This window comes from Amphiura filiformis, chromosome 6 (genome assembly GCF_039555335.1).
Source record: "Amphiura filiformis chromosome 6, Afil_fr2py, whole genome shotgun sequence".
Taxonomy (NCBI): domain Eukaryota; kingdom Metazoa; phylum Echinodermata; class Ophiuroidea; order Amphilepidida; family Amphiuridae; genus Amphiura; species Amphiura filiformis.
In genome coordinates this window covers 65,091,921-65,101,972 of record NC_092633.1, presented here as the reverse complement: position 1 = coordinate 65,101,972, position 10,052 = coordinate 65,091,921, and the positions used below count along the sequence as shown (strand labels likewise).

Genomic DNA, 10,052 nt, shown 5'->3' with positions numbered 1-10,052 from the left:
AGAGCAATCTGAGACCATTTTTATTAAAATCAGAGAATTTTTAAATGTGTGTTCCCCCTGTGGAATCCAAATTTTAACATTTGACCTTTTCCACTCATAACTGTACATCTGAGATAGGTCAACCTAAAATTATCCTTATGACGAGAAGAATACATTGACATGGTTTCTAACGAAATTTGACCAACTCAGAAATTTTACCCCTGCATAAACAGCCATTTTTGATTCATGCAAATTAGGCACTGTTCCACGCTCCTGTGAGATTTTGGCCCAATGGAGTAATATTCTAAGTCTAACATGCTCCAAGAGCATGTTTTGAATGCACACTGCTCCAGGAGCATATATATATTGTTGGACATGCTCCTTGAGCATTGTGCATTCAAAACATGCTCCTGGAGCATGTTGGACTTAGAATATTACTCCAGATTATTCATGCTTGGAGCAGCTGTTCCTGGAGCAGCTGTTCCTGGAGCATAATTGAGGACCAAAATCTCACAGAAGCACAACTACTTGGATATCCTGTGACATTTGATGTTTTTGCAAAAGCTTTTGGGAGATGGACGCATGTGAAATGGATTCTGTTGCATTTAGTAGTGGGTAATTTCATATTTAGACTGACCTATGATTACACAGTGTATAGTGCTATCTACTGAAGATAACAGACACACTGATCAGCATGCGTGTAAAGTGCTATCAACTGAAGATAACGTATATACCACTGATTACAGTGTATGGTGTTATCTACTGAAGATAACAGGCACACTGCTGATCATGCAGTGTAAACTACTATCAACTGAAGATAACAGATATACCACTGATTACATACCGTATACTACATATAGTGCTATCTACTGAAGATAACAGACACACTGCTGATCGTGCAGTGTAAAGTGCTATCAACTGAAGATAACAGTGTACCGTATGGTGCTATCTACTGAAGATAGCAGACACACTGCTGATCATGCAGTATGAAGTGCTATCAACTGAAGATAACAGATATACCACCGATTACAGTGTATGGTGTTATCTACGGAAGATAGCAGACACACTGTTGATCATGCAGTCATACTATCTACTGAAGATATTAGATATTACAGTCATCTTAGGCTATTTAAATGCAGGCACTTAATTTAATGCCCCCGTGGCCAGATGGGTGCTGACATTACAGCTTGTAGACAGGGTCACATGGGCATTAAATTAAGTGCCTTAAATAGCCTAGGATGACGGAGAGTGCTGATCTACTGAAGATAGCAGACACACTGCTGATCATGCAGTGTAAAGTGCTATCAACTGAAGGGTTATTAGTCAATAAATACAGCAACTTAGTTTTAATCCATAAACCTTACCCTAAATGTCACCCTTACCTGTAACCTAAGCTCTAACTCAGACTCTAAAATAGCAGTCAGTTGGTCACTTTTAGTTCCATTCCATGCATGTTTCAGAATTATCACCTACCAGCCCAGTCTAATTAAAAATGACCCACCATTAAATGCACCAGAATCTATTACATATGCACCCATCTCCTAAAAGCTCACACAAAAAATATCAAAAATTACAGAAAATCCAAGTGGAACATTGCCAAATTGGCATAAATCAAAAATGGCCACTTATACAGGGGTGACATTTTAAAGTTGGTCAAATCTTGTTAAAGCCAATGATACCAATTTATTCCCTCGTCATAGGGATTGAGTATACAGCTCTTGAGTAATAGGGAAAAAGGTCAAATGTCAAAATTGGGGTACCACAGGGAATAAAGATGTAAAAATTCTATGATTGTGAGAAAAACAAACTCGGATTGCTATGCTTGCAAAAACATTTTAAACAAAGAAAAGTTTGTCATATCTCAGGTGGTTGTTTTACCCCTACATGCAGTAGGGGTAAAATCATCAAATTTGCTGAAATTTGCCCCTAAAAGTAGACAATTCCCTAATTTTGGGTTTTAATGGGGAACAAGGGGCAAGAGTTCTGAATGGGGGGAATTTCCCCCCAGGCTCCGCCACTGGGCTGAAGGAATAATTTGAAACCAGTTTCATTAAAATTAGAATATTTTTCAACTGTAGCTGCCTGTGGATCCCAAAATTTGACCTATCACCTTTTTGCTTATAACTCAAGAACTGTATGTTGGAGACAGGTCAAACTATACTTATTCTGCATCCTTATATGAGAGGAGTATGGATATTATCCAGAGTAGAATAACTTTGAAATCTCACATATGCATAAGTGGCCATTTTGGATTCATGCAAAAATTAAGCACTGTTCCACTAAGTGACTTCTGGTGAAATTTATTGATATATTCTTTAATATGTTTTTCTGAAAAGAATGGATGATAAATAGAACTCGCCCAATTTGCAAAACCGCAATGCCCCTCAAATAGCGAAAGCGAGTGCTATTCATAGAAACCGTGATACCCCTCTAATAGCAAGCATCTTAGATCATTGTATGAGGGCCTGCTTGGAAAGCAGTGCTTGCCACTGAAGTATAGGAGTCGAGCTCACAGCCTGTCTGTACTAGGTGGTTATATGAATTATGTTGCAATTAGTGGTGGGTTATTCAGGTTAAGCCCTTATTTACCTTTGACTGGGCTACCTCTTCCACAACAGTTTAAAAAACACAATACAGTGTCATTCATGTGAAGTCACAAATTTAGCACTCCAGTTCTTAAATATAGTCTGATAAAATGTCACTTTAATATATTACCAAAGATAATTCATTTCACCTCTTGATTTTTGCTGAATACTGGTACTTTACATTATACTTTAACATTGTTTGCCAAATGTGTAGATTGAATGACCAACAAGAAAATGTATGCTCTAGACAAAAAGCAGATTTGTTTATGGCAGCTATCATTCATGAGATACAGTGTAGATTGATGTCCTGAGGCCCCTTTTTCAAATCATCATGCCCCTGTGAAACAAAACAAAAAAATAAGAAGAAGAACATGATTATTTAAAAGCTTGAATTATAAAACCATTTGATGTATGAGCAATACATGCAATGCATAGATGAAATCTACCAACATGAATTTCAACCAATGAATTTCTTGGATCTTGTATTCTATATCTACCTGTAGAAGTTTAAACTGGAGGTATGATTGGGAGGTCTATTTTTGGAGTCAGGGTACTGTGTCAGAACATTCAGCTAGAACAGATTTGAAAGCTGAAGTTGTCTGATGAGTAACGGGGCAAGGTGGCGCAGCAGTACAGGTTCTACCTCAATAATCAGAGTTTTGCAAGTTTGAGCCCCAGCAGTGCCATCGTGTTGTGCCATTGTATTGAACAAGGCGCTTTACTTCACTTGCCTTTCTCTACCCAGGGGTGAAATGGGAGCTGTTAGGAATATTGTCCATTTAGCGCCGTCCAAAGGTATGAGCATGCTTTAGGCATTGTATGGCAGCTGACACATTCTAACAACAGCGGAATAAATTTAAAGCGCTTTGATACATGTGAAAGGCGCTGTATAAATGGCAGCATTTATTAATGGTGGATGTAAGCAAGTTGTTCCACTCTTTTTTACTGAATGAAAGAATTGAACATTGTACAATTCGTATCCTCTGAACATTTTCCATAATACTTGACTTGGCTATGAAACTGCTTAACCCTAACCGCCTCAGGGTTTTTTTGGCAACGGAAAGGGAAAGAAGGAAGAAATAAAGAGAGAAAACAAAGAGAGAAGTTGTTTGGTCTGGGTGGGATTCAATTTATCCCAATTTTCAACAATTTGTTTTCTGTATTTAGTTTTGATGTTGACTGTAGTCTACTTACCAATTTACAGCAACAGATCAATTGTATCTTCACAGACTCTTCATAGAGATAATTAATCCATTTCCACATTGATAAGCTAGGTCAACTGCAAACCAAACACACACAAACATAAAAGCATTTAATATAAAATATGACTAAGGGACCTATTGTTATAACAGCAGGGGAGAATGGGTGTTTTGGAAAAAATATTGACAGGAAAATTTGCTCAAAAGTTTCGGATACCCCTTGTTTTCCCAGGGTGCACCGCTCAGTCCGACACACCGCTAGTCCGACAACACAAATTCCCTATACTTAGAGGTCGTCAGTCCGAAAATGAAAAGCACGGCGCTAGTCCGAAAAAAAGCATGCGCTAGTCTGAAAATGAAAACCACTGCAACAGTCCGACACGCCGCTAGTCCGAATCTGAAAACACAGTTTTCATTCCGACACACCGCTAGACCGAATCCGAAATACACTGCGCTAGTCCAAATTTGGAAACACTTCTTCAGTCCGACACTGCGCTAGTCCGAAACTGAAAACCATGGCGCTAGTCCGAAACTGAAAACCATGGCGCTAGTCCGAAACTGAAAACTACAGCGCTGAAAAACACTGCGCTAGTCCGAATCTGAGAAACACTGCGCTAGTCCGAATATCAGACTAGCGCAGTGTTTCCCCAATTCAAATTCGGACTAGCACAGTGCTTTTCAAAATCGTTTTCAGTTTCGTACTAGCGCAGTGATTTTTAGATTCGATTCGGCGCAGTCTCGGACTGAAAGAGTGTTTTCCAGATTCGGACTAGCGCAGTAGTTTTCAATTTTGGACTAGCGCAGTGGTTTTCATTATCGGACTAGCGGCGTGCAGGACTGGCAAAGTGTATTTTAGATTCGGACTAGCGGCATGTCGGACTGGTGCAGTGCATTTCAGATTCGGACTAGCGGCGTGTCGGACTAGTGGCGTGCCGGACTAGCGGAGTGTCGGACTAGCGGCGTGTCGGACTAATGGCCTGTACCTGTTTTCCGCATTTCTCCATTTAAAACTTAAAAATCCCCCCTCCTGGTTCAACAAAAAACAAAAAATTTTGCATTACCCCCCTCAAGAAACAAAACATGGCGCTAGTCCGAAACTGAAAACCATGGCGCTAGTCCGAAACTGAAAACTACAGCGCTGAAAAACACTGCGCTAGTCCGAATCTGAGAAACACTGCGCTAGTCCGAATATCATATCAATAAAATTTTGCATTCGGTAGTGTTAGTGTTAGGCCTATAATTTGGTTCACCAAGTTCGGTAGTGACCTAGGTGCTTATTTTGCTCGCCGCCCCAGACAAACAAGTACCTAGACCAGTGACTTTGACAAGGACGCAAGCAAGCATATTACGTTCGAGTCTACAGAACATGTTGCATTTGACGCGAGCAATATGACGCAACATCACGCAAACAAGCGCGTCTTTCTCTCCAGACATGAACGCTTATTTCTCCGCGTCCGACCACCCGACCAAAATCAGCTTGGATACGTGGCTTCACCTACTGCCATGGTTAAGTATGGGCACTCATAGGTCTATGCTTGCCGCAGTATCGAATCGCGCGCGTAAAGTTAAACGCAATGTACACGCACGCGCACAGGGGCGATTTGTCAGCACGCTTGCGGCACAACCGCGAAAGAGAGGTAGTCATCAATAGAGGTAGTCATTGACATTGTGACATCAACGCCGCCATCTTGTGGGTATGAGTACCTTGCACAGAGGAGTAAGATAAAACAGAGCGCGTACCACCAGTCAAAGTCCCCGTGTATTGTATGCTACCAGTTCTAGCATATTCATGAGGGCCGATTGTTCGATCGTGCTGTGTCTAACAATCACGCCAGCGCTGCGTGCCTTTGCGTATACGCGATAGAGCGTTGCGTGCTTTCGCGATTACGCAATAGACCATGAAAATACGCGGTAATTGCGTAGCAGTCACGCCTGTCGCATTTCATGGAACAATCAGCCCTCATTAATTGTTGAGGCGGAGACTTTGACTGGTGGTACGCGCTCTGTTTTATCTTACTCCTCTGTGGTACCTTGTTGCTACTAAGATCACCGCGTTGACGCTTGACTGAAGAGGTGCGCAACGCGTTGCAACTACCGCGTAATCGAGGACGTAATGTCTATCGCATGGCATGCAGTACGGCAGGACCCACTGGATGGTGGATCCCGCGGAAAAGGCTATTGCTGTTGCCGATTGCTCAGACCATTTCGTTCTAATTTCCGGCAGAAACCTAATTAATTAACCTCAGCAAGGTCAAGGACAATGTCAGGAATACGTGTAAGCTCATGAACATATTAAATGAATACATGAATAACGTCCATGTTAACATGTAACATCACGACATGAACGTAAGCACATGCCAGTGCATCTACATATTACATGTAAGCTAGCTTACAAAATTAAACATTGGCCCGGGACCGGGCGGGACTCAGTCAGGCCGATCAGACAGTCACATTTCTCTCAGAATTCAGCCACGGCTTCAGCTCACGACACAGGCAACTGCAGACAACAAGGCTAGTGGAAAGGTTTGTGTACTCAACATGCTCAAAGGAATGATCAATCATGATTTCGATCATACATCAGGCGACAGGAATGCACATCCGTATTAATTTACCATGGCATGACCCGGAAGTTTTTGACTGTTTAAAAAAACAAAAAAAACAAAAAAATTGTAACAACTATCCGATGTCCTCAAAATTTACCCGCAAAATCAGTTTCTAATTTCGCTTTTATCAACATTCGATTCAAAAAACAAGTATAATGTTTTAAATACCTTGTTTCTGCCGTGTGCCCGATTCTGCAGCAATAAAATATATCCATTTGGCCCGGCCATTTGGTTCATCTTTGTTGACAAACTCCGCTGAAATTGAAATCCGTCGATGTGTGTGCCTGCCAAATCTCTTTGTGTTTCGCCGCCGACCCTTCGCCCCGCCCACAATTTCTTAAAAGTTTTTACAGATTTTTATCTGCCCAGGCTCCGACGTCATTCTGCCCTAGCGACCAATCTGCCCTGGCGACGGTGTGACATTTTGGTCAGATAAAAACTGCCTTCGTTGCTCACCCCATCTATTTAAGAGATCAAGCGTTACACCGAAGTATTCTGATTGGTCCGCAATGTGAATATGAATATTCATCTCGAAATGTCAATATGAATATTAAGTAGATTCGGCCGTCTTTCATCTTGATCATGTCAAGTATATAGTGATTTATGAAAGGTTCGATCGGGAAAAGTGGTGGCGCTATATTAATAATTAATCAAACCAGCAGGGACACGATACGATGATTCGATCTTTATTGAATATTTTTTTATAATATTTTCTGATTACTTGTAACAAACAGAAAGAGACAAAAATAAGATAAATGAACACATAATATTTTAAATATGTATTTTATTTGACAAAACATTTTACAAACAATACAAGAATGCCTACAGCTCTTGGTCAGATCATGATTTCCTATAATATATAGGTGGGTAATGATAATTACCCCACCCACCCTTCCACCCCATCCACTCCCCAAATGTCTCCACCAATGTGAAAAATACCAAATAATCTCAAAGATTCATAACTGTAATGTAAATATAGATTATCTAATTTAAAGTAATAACTTGTGTATATTTTATTTGAGTTTCATATTTTCTAGGTGATTGTTTACTAGTTTGTAGCCAGTGTTCGAAATAAGCACTTATCCTCTTGTCCTCTTGTCCAAAAATCACTGGGGACAACCATATTGAGCTATGTACTTATCCCCTGGACAACCACTATATTTTACCTCCGAAAGTATGACACATTTTGGGGACAACCAAAAGGTATTGAGGACAAGCAGAATTTATGCTTTAGTTATCCTCGGGATAACCTCCATATTTTCCTTATTTCGGACACTGTTTGTAGCTAAATATGTTTGCTGATAATTGCAAACAATTTATGTTGTGCAATAGACATGCTTGTTTTAGCAATCTTGTGTGTTTCACTTTATATGGTTATTTTTTCTGCACTCTTTAATGTTCAAATTCTTTCTGCAGAATATTCATGGAATCGTGTCACAAAATGAAAATGCTCTTAAAGTTTCAAAAACTTTTGAAAGTTAGGATGCATTGCAATTCACATTCACACAGATAGCGTACTACAATAGAGATGCACTGTAAACAACAGATATATAACAGAAACACATCATAAAGTTATGATAAGGAAAGAATACTTGGAACTTTACATGGTTTACCCACAGCAATGAAATGTTCCCTGGATATGTACATCAGCAATGACATGTTCTATAAATTCAATGTAAATTTTGTATTCAATTAACAATTAATCTTGTTGAATGTTGAGAGCAATAACCTCTGCAAATTGCAGTATGAATGATTCAAGAGAAAAACTGCACAAATTATCAGAGAAGTACAGCACTTTTTTTGCCATTTAGAGCCATAATGTGTGATTTGCTACTTTTTGCATAATTATAATGCCAGTGGTGTACTAAAATACCATGTAAAAGACGTAAGCCTGAGGTGCTTTAATAACAGTAAAATTTAACTTTTTATATTAAAACCGGGTCGACACGGTTTATTCAGAGTTCATCAATCGACTGCTTGCTAACATCTCCCGTGGATGTCAGCTTATGTGTACACACGTCGAGCGCGATGCTCCGTGTAGTATTACATGTTACGATCGGTGAGCGTAGTGCACACATTGTAGGCGCTGGAATGAAATAGCAATTTTCTTCGTTATATCTCATTTGTTTGGCTCAAAATTAAAAGGGGATAATGTGATCAGTGAAAACAAACATTTAAATAGGAATCTATTCTTTATGCAAATCACACATTATTGCTTAAAATCATGTACACAGTATGGAAGTGGGGCCTAAATGAAATATTGGCAGTTCACTCACTTAACAAGCCGCATTGTGTAACACTGTTCTTTTGATGCAATAAACAGGGCAGGTGCGTAGGCTAGTGCAAAACTTTTCTGTTAGCAAGAACGTGGTAGAGCAAGGCAGTCCAATTACGAAAACCATGTTCAAATACAGATTAGCAGACAACGCTATGATAGGCCACTCAATATACACTACACTATACATGCTATGGTTGGCCAATTGTTGACATTTGCAGGAGTATATTACACTCATATTACTACAGTTTTATAAAATAAAAATATGAGCTATTAGGCGACAGAAAAAACCCACCTGTTTATGGGCGGGTGGTCTTTTCAAGTAGGGTCGATTGGTTGGGATTTTTGTTTTTTAACTTCTTTTTTCTGGAATGTAGTTTGAAAATATCACTGAAAGCTTGAAAATTTGGCATGAATTAAATGATTTTTTTGCAAACTTTTTTTGAAAATTTTCAGTCAAAATCAATGAATTTTGGCCCCAAAACGGCTGATTTTATATGATAGCAAAAAAGTATAAAAAAATCTCAAAACGCAAAATCTGGGCTACTTATAAAACAGGGTTTTTTTCGTCGCCTTATCATCAAATTTATACTCATTGATTAATCTTGGAGCACTTAATTTTAAAGCAAATAATTCTGTACAAATTATCTCTAAATATCCTGCTAATTAACCATGATATCTTAAATCCTCTAGAAATTAGAAGTAGGGAAGATTGATTTTGTTACTAATTATTGTCAATTCATTGGGTTAGTTTGCACTCTGCATTTTGCAAGCTTCATTTGCATGCTTCCTATCTCATGCCAAAGTTAACTGCAAATGAAGTCCGAAAGCCACTATTTTCTGTTTCGAGAAAAAATTATAAACTGAATTATATGATTTGATGAACTTAATTGTACTTACAAGAATGATTGTCTTTGCAAAGGATTTTGTATGGATCATAAATCCACTTTACTCAATTTTAAGTAAAAGACTACCTAATTTTAGTTTTGAAACTAATTGTGTGCTTATTATAACACCGTTGTTTAAGACAGCATACATGTATTGTTGTGGAATACATGTGAGAACAATTTAATAATCTTTGTATACAATTGTGTCAATATGTTTGTAGCATTGCTTATATGCCATACTACATGTGAATAAAATAAATTAAAAGAGTGAGGGTGTTTTAAACCCTTGAGTTATTTGAATCTTGAACATGTCTGTTTACTTTGTGTGCTTGCTTTATTTTTAAGTCATCCGTCACATGCGCAGACACCCCCACACCTATGTGAAAAAGGAGCAGGATTCAGACACACACCCCTACACCCTTCTATAACATGTAGAATGGGGGCACACATCCCCACATATTTTTTCTTGAGAATTTTCTTGACCTGCTTTTTTTGTTGTCCAAATTTCTGCATTTTCATTTATT

The 10,052-nt window shown here is 38.9% G+C and overlaps 1 long non-coding RNA gene across 1 annotated transcript; it reads right to left on the bottom strand.

Annotated features, from left to right (window-relative positions):
• Nucleotides 1-2,401: 2,401 nt before the first annotated feature.
• LOC140154312 (uncharacterized) lies at nucleotides 2,402-7,039 on the bottom strand. Its single transcript, XR_011859304.1, has 3 exons — nucleotides 6,535-7,039; nucleotides 3,759-3,843; nucleotides 2,402-2,901 (listed from the first exon to the last, which is right to left on the bottom strand). It is a non-coding gene; the product is annotated as an uncharacterized lncRNA (long non-coding RNA).
• Between the last annotated feature and the right edge of the window lie 3,013 nt (nucleotides 7,040-10,052).